Source organism: Meles meles, chromosome 20 (assembly GCF_922984935.1).
Source record: "Meles meles chromosome 20, mMelMel3.1 paternal haplotype, whole genome shotgun sequence".
Taxonomy (NCBI): Eukaryota; Metazoa; Chordata; class Mammalia; order Carnivora; family Mustelidae; genus Meles; species Meles meles.
Genome location: NC_060085.1, coordinates 49,609,988 through 49,633,579, shown reverse-complemented (window position 1 = coordinate 49,633,579; position 23,592 = coordinate 49,609,988). Strand labels below are relative to the sequence as shown.

Sequence of the window (23,592 nt, the reverse complement as noted above, 5' to 3'; positions counted from 1 at the left end):
TCAAAACACTTCTGGAAACAGAACTGTCTTCCCCTGACCCCAAATTCCTGCATATCCCATTACCTTATTAATGACATTTTTTCTCTGTAAATCCTTTTAATCTTTGGCAAGTCCTTCCAGATTCATTGATTTATTTGTTCAATTCAATGTAGGCTCACTGTGTGCAAAGCACAGGGTTGGGGCAGGGAGAAACAACAAAGAAAGTACTGTCCTGCTTAAGGGGAATCTAACCAGGAAAAGCTGAAGCAGAAGTGCTGAGCAGTGGTATTGACAATGATTCTCAAAATGTGGTCCCCAGAAAAGCAGCACACGCATCACTTGACATTTTAAGAAATGGGTTAGAAAGGCAGTGTCTTGGGACCCAACACAGACTAACTAAATCAGAAACATGAGGAAAAGTAGGAGGGCATCAGTGACTTGGGTTTTAATATGACCCCAAGATGACTACAATGCTCATAAAATCCAACAAACACTTAATTATAGAATATTTTCCAAAGTGAAAAGTGAAACAATGTACTCAGGTTTGGAATTCCCTTCAGAAACTGGGTTACAATGGTCAGAAGACCATTAACTTTCAAACAGAGATTATTTTGTTCCCTAGGGGATGTCTGACAATGTCTGAGACATTTTTGATTATCACTACTGGGAAAGGAAGTGCTACTGCATCCAAAGAAGAGGACAGAGATGCTGCTAAACATCTTAGAATGCAGAGCAGTCTTCTAAAACAAAGAATCATCTAGTTTAAAATATCAAGAATGCCAAACTAAGACACTCTGAAATAGAGTTACAGCAAGGGGGTTGCAGGAACAGAGAAAAAATGATTAATTTGTAAGACAGTAATTCAGAAACCCAAGGATAAATCAGGAGGAGGTGGTTCTTAGGCCAAACTGCAAAGGAGCACAAGATTTCTACCAAGGAAGAGAAGATAGAGGGAGGTGGGTGATGGGGTCCGTTATCAAAGGAATGAGACTGAGATAAAGTGAAAGTTGTGCAAAGCTTTACTCTATGCCAAGCATTAGAAGTCTGACTGACTGACCAGGGCTGCCTCTGAAGAGAGCAACCACCCCTTGGTCTTACAGGGTAGTTTTATATGGCACAACCGCAGACCTCTATATATGTTGCTTTGGCTGACTGGATGTCTCCTACCTGTCTGGCCTTATTTTAGGTGTGTGTCTTAGCAATGGTTACCCGAAACCGATAGCAGTAACTGCTGAGACGTTTATTAAACAACAAAATGGCTACCTAGGCAAAATGGGGTCACTCTGGCTAAGCAGGCCCAGGCAGGCCCTAGGGGTTTAATAGGTTTTAACATGGAATCAGCCCCTTCCATTCCCAACAGAATGGAAGAATGGGAGTTTGAAGTGGGAATTCTAGGATGACAAAACCCCCTGAAGTAAAACCAGGTAAGTAGCAAAGGATGTAATTCTAACTCTGTTAGTCAAGCACACCTCCTTACCCCATCCCCTTCATGTATGTCTCTGGGCCACTTTTCCTCCTTCTTCCATGAGGACAACATATATTTGGATTTTCCCATGTTAGCACTTGTTTTCTTAATTAAAGATTCAGCTACACACCTATTTCAGCAACATGAAATGTCTGCATTATCACAGCCTCATATTTGTAAGTGATATTGCTATATTTCAAAATACTTATTTTATCTCACTTGAGGGCAAACAGTATTAGCCTTTAGTTTAGGAGTATGAGACCTGAGATTCAAAATTATACAGTTTGGATCATGGTTCTTTGTAACTTGGGAATATGAGCTGTTACAAGGATCAAATGAGATAATGCATGGAAAGAAGCTAACACAGTGAGTGGCACAGTAACAGCTTAATATATCTTAACTGCTATTAATAAAATATTTGTGAGATTACATTTCACCCCAATGCTCTCAGGGAAATAATGGATTTTCCTATTACACATGAAACCAAAGCTCTGACAGAATAAGCAGCTAATCCTGGAGAACAAAACAGGTTTTTGTGGCTCTAGACCCTGAATCTCAGTAAGCTTGGGGCTTTTTATTTCAGGTGGTCAGGCATAAACACATATTCAGCATTAATTATTCAAACGAAGATTGGGATCCCAAGTAGCTTAAAATTATATCATTTACTTAAGAACACATATAGAGCAATCAAGCTAGAAAGTGCAAGTAGCTTTCTCTAAGGCAAAGTCGAAAAGATGGCAGGGAATGGGAAGGCTTTATACTGGAGGATACTGTTTAGATATAATGATTGTATCAGTACTACCTGAGTTTCACCTTGTGTCTGGAATTATAGTGGTTACTGGGGCATACTCAAGAAATTCAGAGTCTAGTTCAGTAAAGATTTAGGCACAGGAAGCTGTGAAAACAGGGAAAGGTCATCTAACCTGCCTGAAAGTGTTGATCAGCGGAAACCATGTCCCAAGGGAGTTACAGTTAAGCTTAGGAAAAAGAAAATTACATGAAGAAGTGGTGTGTGGCTGCAGAGAGACTCTGTTCAGACCCACGTCATCTTCAGTATTTTTCTGTCCACTCTCCAAGATGTGCAGAAGGAGAATATGGGCCCAAACTTTACAGTTTGGAAATGCCCCTTCAAGGCCACACTTGCTACAATCTCCGGAAAGTAAAGGGCAGAAAGGTCACACTTGTGACCTTTGAATTCTTATAAGCATTATCTTACAGTATCTCATAAACATAAAGTATGAATTTTTACAAATATTAAAGTAAGTGTCAGAGTGCACACAGCTTTTAATATATGTTCTGGATAATATTCATTTGTGCAAATGTTCGTAAAGTGAAATCAAGTAAATGTCTGCCTTAGTAGGTAAATACATAACTGTTATTTGCTGTGGTCCCATATTTTTAGTACATAAAAAATAGCAAAATGTCCACAGGGAAAGGATATGGGGAAACTGGATTCCAGTCTAAAGCCTATAAAGAACTGTGTGGCCCTATGCAAATCCTGCTCTGGGTTTCAGTGTCCTGTTCCATTAAAAGAGGAACCTATGACTTCATATTCTTTCAGCAATATGTAATTATGCATGAAGTTAGTTGTAATATTTTATGATCCTAGAAACAAAATTAATTCCTCTTCTTTTCTTCCCTCTTGCTCTGTTTCCATTCTCCTCTTCCTAAATAGCATTTTCATCCAAGCATATGAATTTTTTGATAATGTTTTAGAAAAAAATATTGGGTTTCTGAAAATCATGCCCACTTAGAACTTCTCCACATTAATTTATAAAATACTTTGATTGTATATATATTTTTCATTCATTCATTCATTCATACAGCTGTGAGTCCCTGAAGTTATGCTATTGACAACAGTTCTGGGTCTTTCGATTATGTTTTTATCTATGTATTTGCTGGCTGTGTTAGTATATGAAGGGGCTGCTGCATAAGGAACAGAGGTCTTCTTCCCAGCAATCCTGGTCTCTTTCACCCCTGGTTATCCTCGTCCCCAAATGACAGTCTTGCACCCATAGGCCTGGGCCGGCCTCCTATCACCTCTCAACCTCCTTTTCCTACAGGCCCAGGTATTTCTCTCACTGAGTCTGGCATCTTATTTTGTTGGTAAATGAATGCAATGGAAGGATTTATCACAGCACAGGTCTTTCCAGAACCCCCCCCCCCCCGCCCCGCTCATAGGCTCTCCAGTCCAGAGAGCTACCCCCAACAATATATTTATTTTGAAGTAGAAATTGTTCTGCTTAAAGACAGATGATCATAAAGGTGGTATAATGGAAAAGTAAATGGTTGCTATAATGCTGTACTATACACACACAGGCATATATACACACACATTCACATGCATACACACAGAAGCTGTCTGCTACATGAGAACAAAGGCAACGCAGACATTTTCTATATGTGTAATTGTCACTATAATACCATTTGTATTTGAAAGACAATGTAAAGTGTCTTATGCCTGAGTGGTGACTCAGCTTCTATCTACCTAGGTTTATTTTTACATAAAGAGCAAATGGAAATCAAGATGAAATGTTTGAGCAAACCTTATTGCTTTCAAAAAATCATTCAAACAATGGTTTAATCTTATCCTCTATTTCAAATCTTCTAAAATATTTTGTCTCCATCCTGGGCTTGTCTGAGTCTGAACACTGAAGGAAAAAATTCCTCAGCAAGAAGAAAAAAATAATTAATTCCTGACTTCTAAATATTGAACATTGACAAATTTTAAAAGTATTTTCCACATCTTGTTACATTTTCATCTTTATATCTTTACAAAAATACTGTCTTTGAAGAGAATGACAGTCAGAAAAGGGATTAAAGGGGCGCCTGGGTGGCTCAGTGGGTTAAAGCCTCTGCCTTCGGCTCAGGTCATGATCCCAGGGTCCTGGGATCGAGCCCCGCATCGGGCTCTCCGCTCAGCAGGGAGCCTGCTTTCCTCTCTCTCTGCCTACTTGTGATCTCTCTCTCTGTCAAATAAATAAAATCTTAAAAAAAAAAAAGGGATTAAAGAGCACATTTCTTTCTGACTACTGATGCTCATGTCAGCAAGAGACTATATAGTACTATATAAATCAGATGTTTGTTTCAGTTGTGGGAAGGGATGGTCTTATTTATGTATCTTAGATATCAATAAAATGGTCAAAAGGAGGTAATCAAAGTCAACATTACAGTGATACTATACTTGCCACGGTCTCTTCCAGCCCCCATGCTATCTGTTCCCCTTTCCTCTTAAACACATAAAAAAACAAACCACAAATAAAGCCTCTGAACCACAAAGTTTTCTACTTGTCTCCTCCTCTAAACCATCAATTCTTCCCCCAATATTCACAACATAAGCCCTGGGAAGACATCCAAGACCGAATGAAAGAACCAGGAGGAAAGAGTTTTATGTTTAAAGTAGAAAACTACAGAATCACTGCAAACATTAAAACAGGACAACTCAAGAGAGGGCCAGGCTCAGCCAAAGAGAAATGCTCATTTTAGCTTTTAGCTTTCATAGAAAGCATTGGGTGAAGACAAAGAAAAAATTAAAGATAAAGAGAGAGAAAGCAAGTATATTTCTTTGATACCCTGGCCCTACTCCTCCAGGCTAGTTTCTCAGGGTAGAAATTGTGATTGGAAACTAAGACCCATTGGCTATATAGTAATAAATAATGGAAAACTGTCCAAAGCAGTGTGCCTCCAAATTTAGATTTACCAATACCACTTTCTTCATTTGGTTTTCTTTACATACCATCCATATTACCATTTTTTAAAAACTGGGCTCATTCTTCTTATTGGATTGATTTCAATAAATATATCTAACGAAGGACACTTTGAATCTTCATAAACCTCATTACTTTAAAGGCAAAACCAGCATCATTCTGGTATAAAGAAAACTCCAAAACTGAAGGCAATGAAAGGAAAATGGTATTCAGAGAGTCTGTGTGGGCACGGAGAGCTCTGAGCCTCAGGTCCCAGTCTTGAAATGTTAGTCATCCCTTGTCATGAGAAATGTACTGATCAATCCTTAACAACCACTGGAGGGAGGATGACCGGTAGTGTTTCATGATTTCTGTGGTGGTAAATAGTCCTACCATGGACAATTTTAAGGTCTAAAAGTGATGTTACTGAACACAGATAAGAAAAGAGGTAAAGCATCTGCTCTCATGACATCTATAGGGCAGCTTCAACATAATACTGCCCTGAAGTAATCAGAAGTAATCAGAAGCTAAAAGAGAAACATTTTCATTATTATTGGTTTCCATGTAATTCCATTGTAGTTATTATTATTATTATTATTATTATTTTAACATGTAACATATTATTAGGCCCAGGGGTACAGGTCTGTGAATTGCCAGGTTTACACACTTCACAGAAATTACCATAGCACATACCTTCGCCAATGTCCATAACCCCACCACCCTCTCCTGACACCCCTCCCCCGGCAATCTTCAGTTTGTTTTGTGACATTAAGAGTCTCTTATGGATTGTCTTCCTCCTGATCCCATCTTGTTTCATTATTTCCTTCCCTATCCCCCAAAACCCCCACGTTGCATCTCCACTTCCTCATATCAGGGAGATCATATGATAGTTGTCTTTCTCTGACTGCTAAGCATAACACCCTCCAGTTCCATCCACGTTGTCGCAAATGGCAAGGTTTCATTTCTTTTCATGGCTGCATAGTATTCCATTGTATATATATATACACCACATCCTCTTTAGCCATTCATCTATTGATGGACATCTCGGTTCTTTCCATACTTTGGCTATTGTGGACATTGCTGCTATAAACATTCGGGAGCATGTGCCCCTTTGGATCACTAGATTTGTATCTTTAGGGTAAATACACAATAGTACAATTGCTGGGACATAGGGTAGCTCTCTTTTCAAATTTTTGAGGAACCTCCATGCTGTTTTCCAGAGTGGTTGCACCAGCTTGCATTCCCACCAGCAGTGTAGGAGGGTTCCCCTTTCTCCGCATCCTCGCCAGCATCTGTCATTTCCTACTTGTTAAGCTTAGCCATTCTGACTGGTATGAGGTGGTATCTCATTGTGGTTTTGGTTTGTATCTCCCTGATGCCCAGTGATGTGGAGCACTTTTTCATATGTCTGCTTGCCATCTGCATGTCTTCTTTGCAGAAATGTCTGTTCATGTCCTCTACCCATTTCTTGATTCGGTTATTTATTCTCTGGGTGTTGAGTTTGATGAGTTCTTTATAGATTTTTGATATTAGCCCTTTATCTGATATGTCGTTTGCAAATATCTTCTCCCATTCTGTCAGTTGTCTTTTGGTTTTGCTTTCCTTTGCTGTGCAAAAGTTTTTGATCTTGATGAAATCCCAATAGTTCATTTTTGCCCTTGCTTCCCTTGCCTTTGGCGATGTTCCTAGGAAAAAGTTACTGCGGCTGACCTTGAAGAGGCTGCTGCCTGTGTTCTCCTCAAGGATTTTGATGGATTCCGTTCTCACATTGTGGTCCTTCATCCATTTTGAGTCTATTTTTGTGTGTGGTATAAGGAAATGGTCCATTTCATTTTTCCTGCATGTGGCTGTCCAATTTTCCCAACATCATTTCATTTGTTGAAGAGGATGTCTTTTTTCCATTGGACATTGTTTCCTGCCTTGTCAAAGATTAGTTGACCATAGAGTTGAGGGTCTATTTCTGGGCTCTCTATTCTGTTCCATTGATCTATGTGTCTGTTTTTGTGCCAGCACCATGCTGTCTTGATGATGACAGCTTTGTAATAGAGCTTGAAGTCCGGAATTGTGATGCCACCAATTTTGGCTTTCTTTTTCAATATTCCACTGGCTATTCAAGGTCTTTTCTGGTTCCATACAAATTTTAGGATTATTTGTTCCATTTCGTTGAAAAAAATGGGTGGGATTTTGACAGGGATTGCATTAAATGTGTAGATTGCTTTAGGTAGCATAGATATTTTCACAATATTTGTTTTTCCAATCCAGGAGCATGGAACATTTTTCCATTTCCTTGTGTCTTCCTCAATTTCTATCATGAATACTTTATAGTTTACTGAATACAGATTCTTAGCCTCTTTGGTTAGGTTTATTCCTAGGCATCTTATGGTTTTGGGTGTAATTGTAAATGAGATTGACTCCTTAATTTCTCTTTCTACTGTCCTGTTGTTGGTGTAAAGAAATGCAACTGATTTCTGTGCATTGATTATATATCCTGACACTTTACTGAATTCCTGTACAAGTTCTAGCAGTTTTGGAGTGGAGTCTTTTGGGTTTTCCACAATATTATCATATCATTTGTAAAGAGTGAGAGTTTGACTTCTTTTTTGCTGATTTGGATGCCTTTAATTTCTTTTTGTTGTCTGATTGCTGGGGCTAGGACTTCTAGTACTATGTTGAATAGCAGTAGTGATGATAGTGAACATCTATGCCGTGTTCCTGACCTTAGTGGAAAAGCTCTCAGGTTTTCCCCATTGAGAATGATATTCGCTGTGGGTTTTTCATAGATGGCTTTGATGATATTAAGATATGTACCCTCTATCCCTACACTTTGAAGAGTTTTGATCAGTAGGGATGCAATACTTTGTCAAATGCTTTTTCAGCATCTATAGAGAGTATCATATGGTTTTTGTTCTTTCTTTTATTAATGTATTGTATCACATTGATTGATTTGCGGATGTTGAACCAAACTTGCAGGCCTGAAATAAATCCCACTTGGTCGTGGTGAATAATCCTTGTAATGTACTGTTGGATCCTATGGGCTAGTATTTTGGTGAGAGTTTTTGCATCTGTGTTCATCAAGGATATTAGTCTGTAATTCTCTTTTTTGATGGGATCCTTGCCTGGGTTTGGGATCAAAGTGATGCTGGCCTCATAAAACGACTTTGGAAGTTTTCCTTCCATTTCTATTTTTTGGAACAGTTTCAGGAGAATAGGAATTAATTCTTCTTTAAATGTTTGGTGGAGGGGCACCTGGGTGGCTCAGTGGGTTAAAGCCTCTGCCTTTGGCTTGGGTCATGATCCCAGAGTCTTGGGATCGAGCCCCGCATTGGGCTCTTTGCTCAGTGGGGAGTCTGCCTCTCCCACTCTCTCTGCTTGCCTCTCTGCCTGCTTATGATTTCTCTCTGTGACAAATAAATAAATAAAATCTTTTAAAAAAATAAGGATTTTTATAAATGTTTGGTAGAATTCCCCTGGGAAGCCATCTCACCCTGGGCTCTTGTTTGTTGGGAGATTTTTAATGACTGCTTCAATCTCCTTACTGGTTATGGGTCTGTTCAGGTTTTCTATTTCTTCCTGGTTCCGTTGTGGTAGTTTATATGTCTCTAGGAATGCATCCATTTCTTCCAGGTTGTCAAATTTGCTGGCGTATAGTTAGTTGCTCATAATATGTTCTTATAATTGTATTTCTTTGGTGTTGGTTGTGAACTCTCCTCTTTCACTCATGATTTTACTTATTTGGGTCCTTTATATTTTCTTTTTGATAAGTCTGGCCAGGGGTTTATCAATCTTATTAATTCTTTCAATGAACTAGCTCCTAGTTTTGTTGATTTGTTCTATTGTGGTTTTGTTTTGTTTTGTTTTTTGATTTCTATTTCATTGATTTCTGCTCTGATCTTTATGATTTCTCTTCTCCTGCTGGGTTTAGGCTTTCTTTCTTGTTCTCTCTCCAGCTCCTTTAGGTGTACGGTTAGGTTGTGTATTTGAGAACTTTCTTGTTTCTTGAGAAAGGCTTGTACCGCTATATATTTTCCTCTCAAGACTGCCTTTGCTGTGTCCCAGAGATTTTGAACAGTTGTGTTTTCATTATCATTTGTTTACATGATTTTTTTCCATTCTTCTGTAATTTTCTGGTTGACCCATTCATTCTTTAGAAGGAAGCTGTTTAGTCTCCATGTATTTGGGTTCGTTCCAAATTTCCTCTTGTGACTGAGTTCTAGCTTCAGAGCATTGTGGTCTGAATATATGCAGGGAATGATCCCTATCTTTTGATACCGGTTGAGACCTGATTTATGACCCAGGATGTGGCCTATTCTGGAGAAGGTTCCATGTGCACTAGAGAAAAATGTGTATTCTGTTGCTTTGGGATGGAATGTTCTGAATATGTCTTTGATGTCCATCTGGTCCAGTGCGTCATTTAAGGCCTTTAATTTCCTTGTTGATCTTTTGCTTGGATGGTCTGTCCATTTCAGTGAGGGGAGTTAAAGTCCCCTACTATTATTGTATTATTGTTGATGTGTTTCATTGATTTTGTTATTAATTGGTTTATATAGTTGGCTGCTCCCATGTTAGGGGCATAGATATTTAAAATGGTTAGAGCTTCTTGTTGGACAGACCCTTTGAGTAGGATATAGTGTCCTTCCTCATCTCTTATTATAGTCTTTGGCTTAAGATCTAATTGATCTGATATAAGGATTGCCACCCCAGCTTTCTTTTGATGTCCATTAGCATGGTGCATTGTTTTCCAACCCCTCACTTTAAATCTGGAGGTTTCTTTGGGTCTAAAATAAGTTTCTTGTAGACAGTATATTAATGGGTTTTGTTTTTTTATCCACTCTGATACCCTGTGTCTTTTGATTGGGGCATTTAGCCCATTTACATTCAGGGTAACTATTGAGAGGTATGAATTTAATGCCATTGTTTTGACTGTAAGGTGACTATTACTGTATATTGTCGCTGTTCCTTTCTGGTCTACTACTTTGAGGCTCTCTCTTAGCTTAGAGGACCCCTTTCAATATTCCTGTACAGCTGGTTTGGTGTTTACAAATTCTTTCAGTTTTTGTTTGTCCTGGAAGCTTTTTTATCTCTCTTTCTATTTTCAGTGATAGCCTAGCTGGATATAGTATTCTTGGTTGCATGTTTTTCTTTTTTAGCACTCTTGAATATATCATGCCAGTTCTTTCTGGCCTGCTAGGTCTCTGTGGATAAGTCTGCTGCCAATCTAATATTTTTACCATTGTATGTTACAGACTTCTTGTCCCAGCGTTCTTGTCCTGCTTTCAGGATTTTCTCTTTGTCGCTAAGACTTGTAAATTTTACTATTAGATGACAGGGTGTCGACCTATTCTTATTGATTTTGAGGGGGGTTCTCTGTGCCTCCTGGATTTTGATGCTTGTTCCCTTTGTCATATTAGGGTAATTCTCTACAACAATTCTCTCCAATATACCTTCTGCTCCCCTCTTCCTTTCTTCTTCTGGATTCCAAATTGTTCTAATGTGGATTCCAAATTGTTCTAATGTTGTTTTGTCTTATGGTGTCACTTATCTCTTGAATTCTCCCCTCATGGTCCAGTAGTTGTTTGTCTCTCTTTTGCTCAGCTTCTTTATTCTCTGTCATTTGGTCTTCTATATCACTAATTCTTTCTTCTGCCTCACTCATCCTAGCATTAAGAGCCTCTATTTTTTATTGCACCTCATTAATAGCTTTTTTGATTTCAGCTTGGTTAGATTTTGATTTTTGTTTCTCCAGAACGGGTTTTTATTTCTCCAGACAGGGTTTCTCTAATATCTTCCATGCCTTTTTCGAGCCCGGCTAGCACCTTGAGAATTGTCATTCTGAACTCTAGATCTGACATATTACCAATGCCCGTATTGATTAGGTCCCTAGCCTTCAGCAGTGCCTCTTGTTCTTTTTTTTGTGGTGAGTTTTTCTGCCTTGTCATTTTATCCAGATAAGAATATATGAAGGAGTGAATAAAATACTAAAAGTGTGGCAAAGTCCCCAAGAAAATGTGCTTTAACCAAATTGGAAGAGACCCCAAATCATGGGTGGAAGTGAGAGGGCAAAAAGAAGTTCAGGAAAAAAAAATAAAAAAAAAATAAAAAATATATATAAAAAGAAAATATATATATTAGACTGGTGACTAGAACAGGGTCACCCACTTAATTTTTTGAGTATTTTGGTCTCTTAGAAGAAACTACCTCCCAAAATTTTAAAGAATGAAAAACATATATAAGGGTAAACATGATGAAGGGATGGAATATGACTATAAAGATGAAAAAAAAATTTTTTTAATTTCTAAAAAAGGAGTTGTTAAGATAAGTTGGTTGGGAGAATAAAGAAAAAGAAAGTGGAGAGAATTTCTTCAGGATGGAGACTAGAACAAAGCCCTGTGCTAGATTTAGGGTATATTTTGATCTATTAAAAGAAGTTGTATCCCAGACTTTTTTAGAGGAAAAGAAACCCTATGTGTATACAAAAAATAAAGTTAGATACAATGAAGGATAAAATATGACTATAATAATGAAGGTTCAAAAAAGATTTTCTTTTAATGAAAGGTATTGTTTAGATAAACTAGTTAGAAAACGTTAAAAGAGGAAAGGGTAAAAGTTAAAAAAAATTCAGCATAAGAAAAAAAAATTTAAAAAATTAACTTTGCAAGGCTAAAGAATCATGGGGAGAAAGCTATGAATTCTATGCTTTGCTTTCTCCTCCTCTGGAATTCCGCTGTTCTCCTTGCTAAGTGAACTTGGTCTTCGCTGGATTTCTTGGTGATCTTCTGGGGGAGGGGCCTGTTGTACTGATTCTCAAGTGTCTTCACCTGAGGCAGAACTGCCCCACCCTTACTGGGGGCCAGGCTAAGTAATCTGCTTGGGTTTGCTTTTGGGAGCTTTTATTCTCTGAACACTTTCTGTAGAGTTCTGGAGGATGGGAATGAAAGTGGTTGCCTCCCAATCTCTAGCCCAGAGGAGCCGAAGTGAGAGTCCCACTCCTCACTGCACCCTCAAAGAAAAGCGCTCAATCACTCCCATCTCCCTGGTCTCTGGCTATTCTCTGAGCTCACCCAGCCTATGATCAAGAGTCTCTGTCTCTGGCACACAGTCCCACCTGGAGTCTCCAAACCCCTCAAATCCCTCCACTCTTCCGGGGGGGGGGGTCTCCCCAGATCTTGTGGGGCCCCTGCTCACAGAGCAATAGCCTGTGCCATGGATCACAATTTAAGGTAACCCTGAGTTGAGAGCTCACTCCTCAGCTCCATCTCTGTAGCTGGCTTCCCTGCTCTAATACCTGTGAGCTCTGCAACACTCAGACACCACTGATCCTTCTGTGACCCCACGGGATCTGAGAGCATGCTGTTCCCCCATGGGCTTCACCCTAGCTTAGCCTCTGGAGTGATGTCCCTCAGTAGAGCTGACTTTTAAAACTTCTGATTTTTTCCTCCGTTTCTCTGCCACTTGCTGGGAGCCAGTCCCTCCCACAACATCTATCTTTCCATTGCTTTGGATTCACTTCTCCACCAGTCCTACCTTTTAGAAAGTGATCAATTTTCTGTTTCTAGAGTTGCTGCTCTTCTTCTCTTTGATCTTCTGTTGGATTTGTAGGTGTTCGGAATGGTTTGATAAGCTATCTACCTGATCTCCTGCTACGTGATGTCATCTAAGCCTGCTACTTCTCTGCCATCTTGACTCCTCCTCCCCATTATAGTTTTATGCCCAAAATTATATTACCTATCATTGTGCTATTTATTTGGAAAACAGGAGTCTTAGGTGACTGCCAGGCTCTAAGTCTCTCTCTCTCTCTCTTTTTTTTTTAATGGAGGCATTTTAATAGTAAGGTCTTACTTTGGAAAAGGTAATCATCTTTTACTTCAAAGCCTGATTTTACAGTCAAGATTGTACATCATACTTTTCCCACCTTCTCTTATATACTAAAGATCCATCTGTAGAAAGTACATAATAAATATAAATATGAATGTCATAGAAATAAGCTTCTGTTTCAAATCCCGCATCAGGCTCCTTCCTGGGCAGGGAGCCTACTTCTCTCTCTGCCTCTGCCTGACACTCTGCCTGCTTGTGTGCTTGCTGTCTCTCTCTCTCTCTCTCTCTGACAAATAAATAAGTAAATAAAATCTAAAAAGAAAAAAAAAACTAAAAGAGAAAATATCCTAACATCTTTAAACTTAACTTTTCTATGGGAAGGAAATGGGGTTTGTTCTCTGAATTTATCAGAAATTTTCAAAATGTTGACATGAGACAAGGTTTTCAGACAAAAAAAAGTACGTATTTTATTCTCATTCAATTCCCTCACTTACACTGTGCATCCTCTTTAAGCTTCTTTGTACGCTTCTCACTACTTTTCCTATTGTTCTCAGACAGAGTAAATTTTAGGAGAGTTTTGTTTATTTAGATGAATCCTAATGGCATTTTCAGGCAGCAGAGATATGGGCACCAAATGACACAGCTGAGAATAATGAAGCTCTTACATTAAATCAAAAGACTCATGATTTCATCTCAACAATGCAGATTCAGCAACTAAGACCTTGAAAGCATCTACATGGAATTCAAATGTGTAAAAGCAGAGATGGAAAATGTCCTGAATCTTTTCAGAATGCCATATCAAATCAAATAAGAAGAAAGTTACTAGATTTTTAAGAATCTGATGTTCTTCTAATGGATAAAGACTCAATGGCATCCAGAAATGAGATGTGAACATTCAGAATATAGTAGGGTGAAACTCTGTCCTGTCACTTCCATTTTATGAATTTATGTAGAGATTAAATTATTATAGCCTGCTTCGGTTCCCAACGAGTTCCTCAGGAATAGAGAAGAAATTTACGGGTGATTTAAGGGAGCACTTATATCGATAGAGAGAAGGCATAATTTGTCAGGGGAGACTCTCATACTTCCTTATTCTCTATAATGTTCAACTGAGCTGACATTTTAGCAAATTGAACGGCTTAACTGTTTAAAAAGAGAGGTTCCAGATTTCAAAAAATGGGTAAAAGAGTTGTGAATAATGCCTCACTTCCTCACTCATCAACTCCCTACCACAGATGCCTTCTTCTTTAACAATAACCTGGTTTCAAGCTGGAATCCATAAGACCCATGGATAACATCTCCACAATATTCCCCTGCACAGAATATCCCCACATCAGCATGATTTTCAAGAGCCTAAAGATGATATTCAAGGCCAGAGTGATCTGGTCTCTGCCTATCCTTCCAGCATCATCACTTAGCCATCCTTCCTTTGAACTGCACCCTGTAACAGATCTCTCTTTCTTTTCCTGGCTCAGTATACTTGCTTGTCTACGAGGCTCTTTTCTTCCTCCTCTCCCTCTACTCCAATTAATAATAATGATAATAATAATAATAAATAGTAACATATTTATACTACACTTACTACACTCTAGGTACTGTTCTAATTATTTCACTTAATCATCAATCAGTCCTGACATGCACGGACTATTACAATCACCATTTTAAAGAGGTTAAATAAACTTGCCCATGGTCATTCAGTTAGTGTGTTTTAGATTCTGGGATTCAAAACTACTGATTCACCACTAGACAATATTCTCTGTATTTTCCCTCGTTAAATGCAGCCCACCTCTTCAGACTCAGAGTCACCAACTCCAGCAAGATTTCTCCTTTTCCACTTTTCACCTTAGAGTATATGTACTTCCTCTTGGCTCATGTACATCTTTCTGTACTTCATTTGCCACATTTTGTTATAATTAACCATTAATGTTACACTTGTAGATTATCAGTGACCATGGCTCATTTATTTTTATATTCTAGTGCCTGTCATCCAACAAATGTAAGTTGAATGTAAATGTAAATAAATATTTCACATTATGGCAAAATATCAGAGGCTTAAAAAAGCACTTCAGAATATGATATTTGCATGTAATTCTCTGTTCCACTATCTTCTATACAAATATCCACTGTATTGCATACACCCAGAGCTTAAGTAAATATTTGTAAAGTGAATAAAAAGGTCCATGATGGAATTTTAGTGGAAACTAAAATCTTTGTAGTAAATATTCAGACTGTTCTAAAATGAAGAAATAAAGTATCAAATTAAATCAAGACAGATGAGAGCCTCTGGGTTAGATATATCTTGCACACAAATTAAATATTTGGAGAATTTATTAACTGGTCTATACAAATGGACAGCATTCAACAGTTCTGAGTCAGATATAAATAAGTAAGCCTTCAGAAATGGTGATTTGATAACGCTAGTTTGGGAGAAAAAAATCATCTTTAATTCTTTCCTATCTTACTAATCATAAACAGACCACCAGATCAATGGTGGAAAAAACTGATGACTTCTGATTTATTCTAAATATTTTGGAAGCTAAATATTTTGGAACAATCCAATATATATACTGACCTCCAAAAATTAAAAGTATTCCAATACACGAAATAATGTAACATTCAAGTTTTAAAGGAAAACTTCACACCAAGTGTGTAAGGTAGTATAACTAACATTTACAAAATGCCTCCTACAGCCCTTTCACCCCATTATATTTTTCTACTTTTTTTGTTTTTGTCTTTTTATTTTTTAGATTTTATTTATCGAGAGTGAGCAAGAGAGAGAGGGGGAGAGAGAGAGAGAGAGCACAAGCAGTGGAGGGCAGGGGGAGGGAGATAGGTAAGCAGACTTCCTACTGAGCAGGGAGTCCAACAGGGGGCTGGATCCCAGGACCCAATCCCAGAACTCTGTGACCCTGACCTGAGCCAAAGGCAGACACTTAACCACTTAACTGCTTACCCTACTGAGTCACCCAGGTGCCACTCTAGTTCTTTTTTGAATGGCTGACACATGCACATGTGTCTTTTTTGAATGGCTGACACATGCAAATGCACATCAAAAAGTTACAAACATACATACAGGGAAAAGTAAGACTCTTACCCTCCTGTTTTCCTGTTTCCTTTCTTACATACAAGCACTATTACCATTTTTGTGTGAATTCTTTCAGATACAATCTAAGCATCACCCAAATGGTGATATAACCAAGCTATATCATACGATTGAATTCAGTGTCTTACTATTCAGAATTTTAAAATAGTTCTAAATATTGCAACAAATGTTTTGAGTGACTACTCTCATACGTATGCCTTTCTGTATTACCTATGAAATTTTAGAATTCTTGAAGAAAAGGCACTCTTAGAAAAGTCTACATAATTCCAAAACAATAAGCCTTCCATGTTTTCATCAAGTAATGTTTTCATTTATATCTTTTCTCTGTTTCACCCAATTTTCTCCATGGAACTTATCAAGTGATCTATTGTTTCTTCCTCGATTGTCACTCCATTTTTGATAGATAAAAAAATCCCCTACTTGTTTGATTCTATACAGGAACTCTGTTCTGTTCCAATAATGTATCTGACATTACTTCAGTTGGATAATATCTGCAGTGTGATTTGGAGAGTTGATTCTCACATCTCTCATATCTTTCTAGACTTTTCTAGACTTTTTCCCATGTGCTCTTTGGTATCTGATTCTCTAATCTCAGAGAGAAAAAATATCCTGCTGGGATTTTAATTGGAATTGCATTATATGTATAGACTAATTTATGGGAAACTGAAATCTTCATTCCATAGTCTATCTGGGATCAGTACGCCTTTCCCTCTGCTCAAGTTTCCTTTTAGGTATCAGTAACTTTCAAAGTTTTCTCAATAAATATTCTTTCAATATATATATTTTTAGTTTATTCATAGGTATTTTATCTTTCTAACAGAAATGGAATCTCTTCTGCCACTTTAAAATACAGCTGTTTGCATATAGCAAGGCTATTGATTTTTTAATATTAATTTTGTTCTCAGTCATTTTACTGAATTCTCTCATTTGGTGTAGTTCCCAGCTGATATCCTTATGCTTTTCAGACCTACTGTATTTCTTGCAGATAATGAAAATGCTGTCTTTTTTCCAATTTTTAATGATACATATTTTTAACAGGCACCATCCTTGTTTTCATCGTAAGTTCAATGGAAAGTTACAGTATTTTCCAATTTGGCCAAATACAGACTTTGGGGGAAGACATATTTACATATATTAATTCTATATTTTGAATTACATGTTCAAAACATTGATTTTTCATTCCACCTATTTACAATCTAAATGTTTAAGATTATATATTTTCTCTGATCACTTGTTCAGTTGCATGTCATATGTTCCATTATGTCTTATTTTATCATTTTTTTTATATACCCTGAAATTTTTACTTTGGTTTCTTTGCTAAACCAACATTCAGGTAACATGTTCACCTGATCTCTTCATTCATCTCCATCTATCAAATCTCTGCTAACTATTCTTTTTATTCTTTCTTTTTTCTTTTTCTTCTCTTTTCCCCTCACTTTCTCTCACTTATTTTACCGGGTCATCAGGCATGATTTACAATTTTGATCTTAATTTCTGGTTTTGTTGCATTGGGATTAGATATAGTTGTCCATGATACTTCTGTATTTTATTATTTATTCTTCTAGTAAATATCTAATTGGCATAGGGAAATTATGAGCATTCTCTTTCAGAGTATAGATGTTGATATATTAAAGTTATATCTACTCTATATACTTCAATTTGCCATTTAGACTTTTGTGAATTTATCTTTCATACACTTGATCTTTCATGGCCTCAGATGAGTATATGATGGTCCTATGACCAATGTGTTTTGACTGATATTCCATGGATTAACTGTACTTTTTTGTTTATGAATTGTATTAATAGGAATTTTGTTCCCCTGGTATATTGTTAGTGCTGCCATAACAAAGTACCACAAATACAGTCATTTAGAACAAAATACATGTAATGCCTTTCAGTTTGGGAGTTTAGAAGTCAAAATCAAGGTGTCAGCAAGGCCACACTTTCTCTGAAGATTCTAGGAGAAGGTGCTTCCTTGCCTCCTTCCAACTTCTGGTGTTTGCTGGCAATTTTTTGTATTCTTTGGTTTGTGGCAGCATAACTCCAATCTCTGCCCTCCATCTTCTCATATCTGTCTTCCCTCTATGTGTATCTGTCCAAATTTCCCTCATACAGGAATACCAGTTATTGGATTAGAGTCCACCATAACCCATTAGGCCTTCATCCTAACTTGATTACACCTAAAAGACCTTATTTGCAGTGAGTAAGGTCACATTCACATGTACCAGGGTTAGGACTTACATGTCTTCCTGGGGGACATGATTCAAGCTACAATACCTTATTTATCACATTCAGTGCTTTTTGCCCTGATTTATGTTTGTCTATATTAAGAACATAAATCCTATTTTCCCATTTATATTAAAATATATTATCTACATTCATTCCAGTGTCACATTTTATGTTATGTTTTCTCTTTTATTGCTTTATTTTTTCTGTGTTCTGTGTATTTCTTTGCTTTGTTGTGCATGACTTGGGTAGCTTACTACACTTCAGAAACTTTCTTTTCCCTTTTGGGTCATTTGAATGTTTTATTTTATATCTAAAAGATTATTTTGTACACCTGATCTTCTATTATAGACACTATGAATAATGATGGATTGCTACCTCTAATACCTTTAGTAGGTATCACTATAGTCATTAGTTGTTCTACTGCTTACTCCTCACCTGAAACTATACTCAAATACCACCTGTTCTAATTATCAGCTATACATGATTTTTTAAAGACAGGTAATACTTTATTCAAACTCATGAGAGAAATGGACGGCTTGGGTCTGTTAGAAAGTGTGTTTTAAAGCATAGGTCAGTATTCATATATGAGAGTATACACTGATACACACAAATTAAATGATTAGAGCACAACTTTCTAACATTTATAAAAGAATAAGCTTCCCTGTAAAAGCAGCAATGTTATGACTTTTCATTAAGATTTTACTTATTTGAGAAAGAGAAAGAACACAAGTGGTGTGAGAGGCACAGGGAGAAGCAGATTTCTCGCCAAGCAGGGAGCCCAACATGGGGCTCGATCCTGACATCTTGGGACCAAGGCCCAAAGCAAAGGCAGACACTTAACTGACTGAGGCACCCAGGTGCCCCTGTTATGCCATTTTTAAAAAGATTTTATTTATTTATTCATGGGAGAGAGAGAGGTAGAGGGAGAAGCAGGATCCCTGAGGAGCAGGGAGCCCGATGCGGGACTTCATCCCTGGACCCTGGGATCATGACCTGAGCTGAACGCAGACACTCAACCAACTGAGCCACACAGATACCCCATATTATGACATTTTATTTTTTATTTTTTTTTAATATTTTATTTATTTATTTGACAGAGATCAGAGGCAGGCAGAGAGAGAGAGAGAGAGAGAGAGAGAGGAGAAAGCAGGCTCCCTGCTGAGCAGAGAGCCCAATGGGGGGTTCGATCCCAGGACCCTGGGATCATGACCTGAGCAGAAGCCAGAGGCTTTAACCCACTGAGCCACCCGGGCGCCCCTATTATGACATTTTAAAGAAGATTTTATTTATTCATTTGACAGAGACACAGCGAGAGAGGGAACACAAGCAGGGGGAGTGGGAAAGAGAGAAGGAGGCTTCCCGCTGAGCAGAGAACCCAATTGAGCCACCCAAGCACCTCTGTTATGACATTTTTAACTTTAATATTCCTCTCCTTCTTCACACTCTTTTGACAGAATCTACACCAAACCTCCTCATAATCCTTCTCAAGGGCAGCCTCTCAGACCGCAAAAAACTCTCCTTCCTCCATACTTTCACCCACATATCAGTGAACAAAGGCACACTTGGCATACATCAGATCAAACTTGGGGTCCAGGTGAGTCCAGGCCTCAGCAATACCTGTGGTGCATTGGTCACCATGCACACAGTTCCCTGTACTGTGGCAAGTTCTCCACCAGGTACCATGGTGGGAGACTGGTAATTAAGGCCAATCTGAAGCCAGTGGGGCACAATTCCATAAACTGGATGGTACACATTGTCTTGATGGTGGCAATGGCAGCATTGATATCTTTGGGAACCATGTCACCATGGTACAACAGGCAGCAAGTCATGTTTTACAATAGCAAGGGTCACAATGTCACATTTCCTCATCTGGTTGGCTGGTTCAAAGTATACACTGGTGATCTCTGCTACAGAAAGCTGTTCATGGTAGGCTTTCTCAGCAGAGATGACAGAAGCATATGTGGCCAGAAGGAAGTGGATGCAGTAACAGGGGATGGGACTAGGTTGGTCTGGAATTGTCAGATCAACATTCAGAACTCCATCAAATCTGAGGGAAGCAGTGATGGAGGACACAAATTGACTAACAACCTATTTAGGTTAGTGTAGGCTGTGTGTTCATTATCAAGGTTCTATCAAAGATGTCATAATAGATGGCCTAAATGTTTACCATGGAGGCACAATCAGAGTGCTCCAAGGTAGTATGGGTAGTGAGAGTGAGGTTGTAGGACTCAACTATAACTGTGGATACCTAGGCAGCTGCGTAAATGGAGAACTCCAGCTTGGACTTTTTGCCATAATCAACAGAGACGTTCTGTTGGCAGGGAGGTGAAACTGAAACCAGCTGCCCCTCCAAAGCTGTGGAAGGCAAAGAAACGCTAAAGAACTGTGCACTTGTCAGCTGGTTCCTGGATCCTGTCCAAAACAAGGCAAATTATCTTGCCTGTGGTGTAGTAACCCTTGGCAGAGTTCTTGGCAGCATCTTTATTGACTGTGATGAGCTGCTCAGGGTGGAAGAACTGGCAGTAGGTGCCAGTACGAACTTCATCAATGACTATGGGTTCCAGGTCTACAAATACTGCCCTGGGCACATGCTTGCCAGCACTGATTTCATCAAAGAAGGTGTCAAAAGAGCTTTCTTCATCAATAATCCTGTCAGTTGGCATCTGACCATCCAGCTGGGATAATGTGTTCCAGGCAACAGGGCTCCCAAAAGACATCACCAATCTGAACACCAGCCTGGCTAACACATATGGAGATGCATTCACTCGGGGTTACTGCTTTGTGGCTGCCAAGAAGATGGTGGAGAGGAGGGAAGAGGTTGTTGCTTCTTACAGCTAGACTCTTGGGTGGCTGACGTAAGAGAACCTGGCAAATGACTGTGATTAGAAAAGATGAAATAATTGATATTCTTATACAACTAGCTCCCTTCCAACTTCTACGTTACATTGTTTCTTTATTGTCATTCTATTCACATTATGTATTGAAACTATGATTCCAAGAGTTGTTCCTTCCTTAGTTTTAAAGTTAATTGCATTTAAAAAAGCTAATTGAAAAAAATAAATAAATAAATAAATAAATAAATAAAAATAAAAAAGCTAATTGCATTTTATGCTCACCTCTGTTTTTGTTGTTGTTGTTGCTGTTTTTCTTTATTTAGTTCATTGTTGTTGTTTTTGCCATGGTGGATATGTAAGAATAAATTCTCATAGTACTTGCACAACCAAAAGTGCATACTCTTATTTTTGTTGTTGTTGTTTAAAATAGCCTCCACACCCAGCACGGTGCCCAACACAATGCTTGAACTCAGGACCCTGAGATCAAGAATCAGACACTTAACTGAACCACCCAGGTGCCCCTTGCTCTTGCCTTTTTACTTCAACAAGCTGTCTAGATATAACATTTTACTGACACTTTATTTCCTGGATGACTATGCATTTTATCCTACCATTGCTTTCTAATGATATATATTGTTGGGAACTTTAAGGACTGCCTGATATTTCCCCCTTGTAAGTTATCTGATCTTTGGTTGGAATACTCAAAGAATTATATACTTATCTTTAAAACTCATAATTTGACAAAATCATGTTTCAGTTTTACACATACCTTACTGATTTTTCTTTAGTTGTGATGTGCTTTGAATGTATCCTTAAATAGTGTTTAGAGTATGTTTTCACTTTCCACCTTGGTGGGAGGTTATTTTGTTCAAGGATGATAAACACACATTGATACTCCTTTGTTTTCAGTAACTCTATTAAATCTACTATCAGTTTCCATCGGGTCTGTGTGTTTACTTTCTTCAATCTGTCTTCTCTTCTGTATTTTCATTGTGCTTTAAACAATCCCTGAGGTTTTGTTTGCTTGAATTTGTTTTGCTTTCAGATAGTGTCTTCATTTATGTGATAATTTTATTCTTCACTTATTTCCTAAGCTCTGCCAACTTAGTTTCACCTGTTTCTGTTGAACATAATTATAATTTCTTACTAGAAATCATATCTCTGCCTCATTTTTTTTAAATTTAGGATTGTTTATTTCAATTATTTGAGTCCATGACAATAAGTTTGCTTATTTTGCAACATTTTCCTGAAGTATGTTCTCTGCCTTCTGCTTTTCTGGATCCATTTTTCCTTTTCTCCATCCCCTTCCCCAACCCCTCCATTCCACCTCTGTCCCTAATCTTTACATAAGTGTGCTGGTTCCTTTTGTAATATTGTTTACTTTTAATTAGATGAGTCTTTGTAGCAAGATGTGCATTTTGATCCTTTGTTAAAAGTACTGTTGTTCTGGCCCCTTGGTCTGCACAAGACTTGAGAACTTACATCTTCCTAACTTTTGCTGCATTCTGCTGCAAGAGTGATTTTCTTCATGAGGCATCTGGGCGGCTCAGTTGGTTAAGCTTCTGCCTTTTGCTCAGGTCAGATCCCAGGGTCCTAGGATGGAGCCCCATGGTTAGGTTTCATCCTCAGTGGGGAGTCTGCTTCTCCCTTTTCTTCTGCCCCTCCCCCTCAATCATGCTCTCGTTCTCTCAAATAAATAATTTTTTTAAAGAAGAATGATTTTCTTCAGTGTCTTCCGGCATCCCATCAGAGCCTTTCTTCCCACGACACTCCTTCCTAATCATTTATGGCTTTTGTGATTGGAAGTGTTTAGGTATCTGTTAGTCTGTTTTTTGTTAGTCTCTTGTTTTTGGAGTTGTTCCAGATAAAAAGAACAGAGATAGCCTCACTCTGTCACTGTATAAATTATCTTATTGATGTCCTATGTCAAATGCCCAACACACCTAACAGTGCCAACTCTAAGCCAGGCACTGCTTTAGCTATTGGTAGCAGAGCAGTAGGAAAAAACAGACAAACAAACCAACAAAACTGACACATATCCCTTAACCCTGCACCTATGAACTAAGAATGGCTAATTAACATAAATAAAGATATCATTTAATTACATGATGTCTTCTGCTCTCCACGCATTTTACTTGGCTTGCATAAAATATTATTTCAGTAAAGAAAAATTTACAAAGACACCCATACAAAGACTAGTCTATCAAAAATACTGTAATAGCCTCCAAATTAATATACTGGGCTCCAATTTCATCCCCCCAAAAATACAACTTTGAAATAACAGCCAGAAATATATTATCATACAACTCATTTCTCTGTTTAAAAATACATTTTAAGTAATTTTGAAAATTGTGTTATTTCTTCTTGAGGGGAGAATCATAAAATAGGAGATAAATAGCAAATAAATAACTTTTTAAAAAGAAGAAAAAGAAATATAGAGGCATCTGGGTGGCTCAGTCAGTTACATGTCTGCCTTCACCTCAG

General features: G+C 38.0%; 1 pseudogene; it reads right to left on the bottom strand.

The window, feature by feature from the left end:
* Positions 1 to 19,711: 19,711 nt before the first annotated feature.
* Positions 19,712 to 22,645, bottom strand: LOC123932233 (annotated as a pseudogene).
* Positions 22,646 to 23,592: the final 947 nt, after the last annotated feature.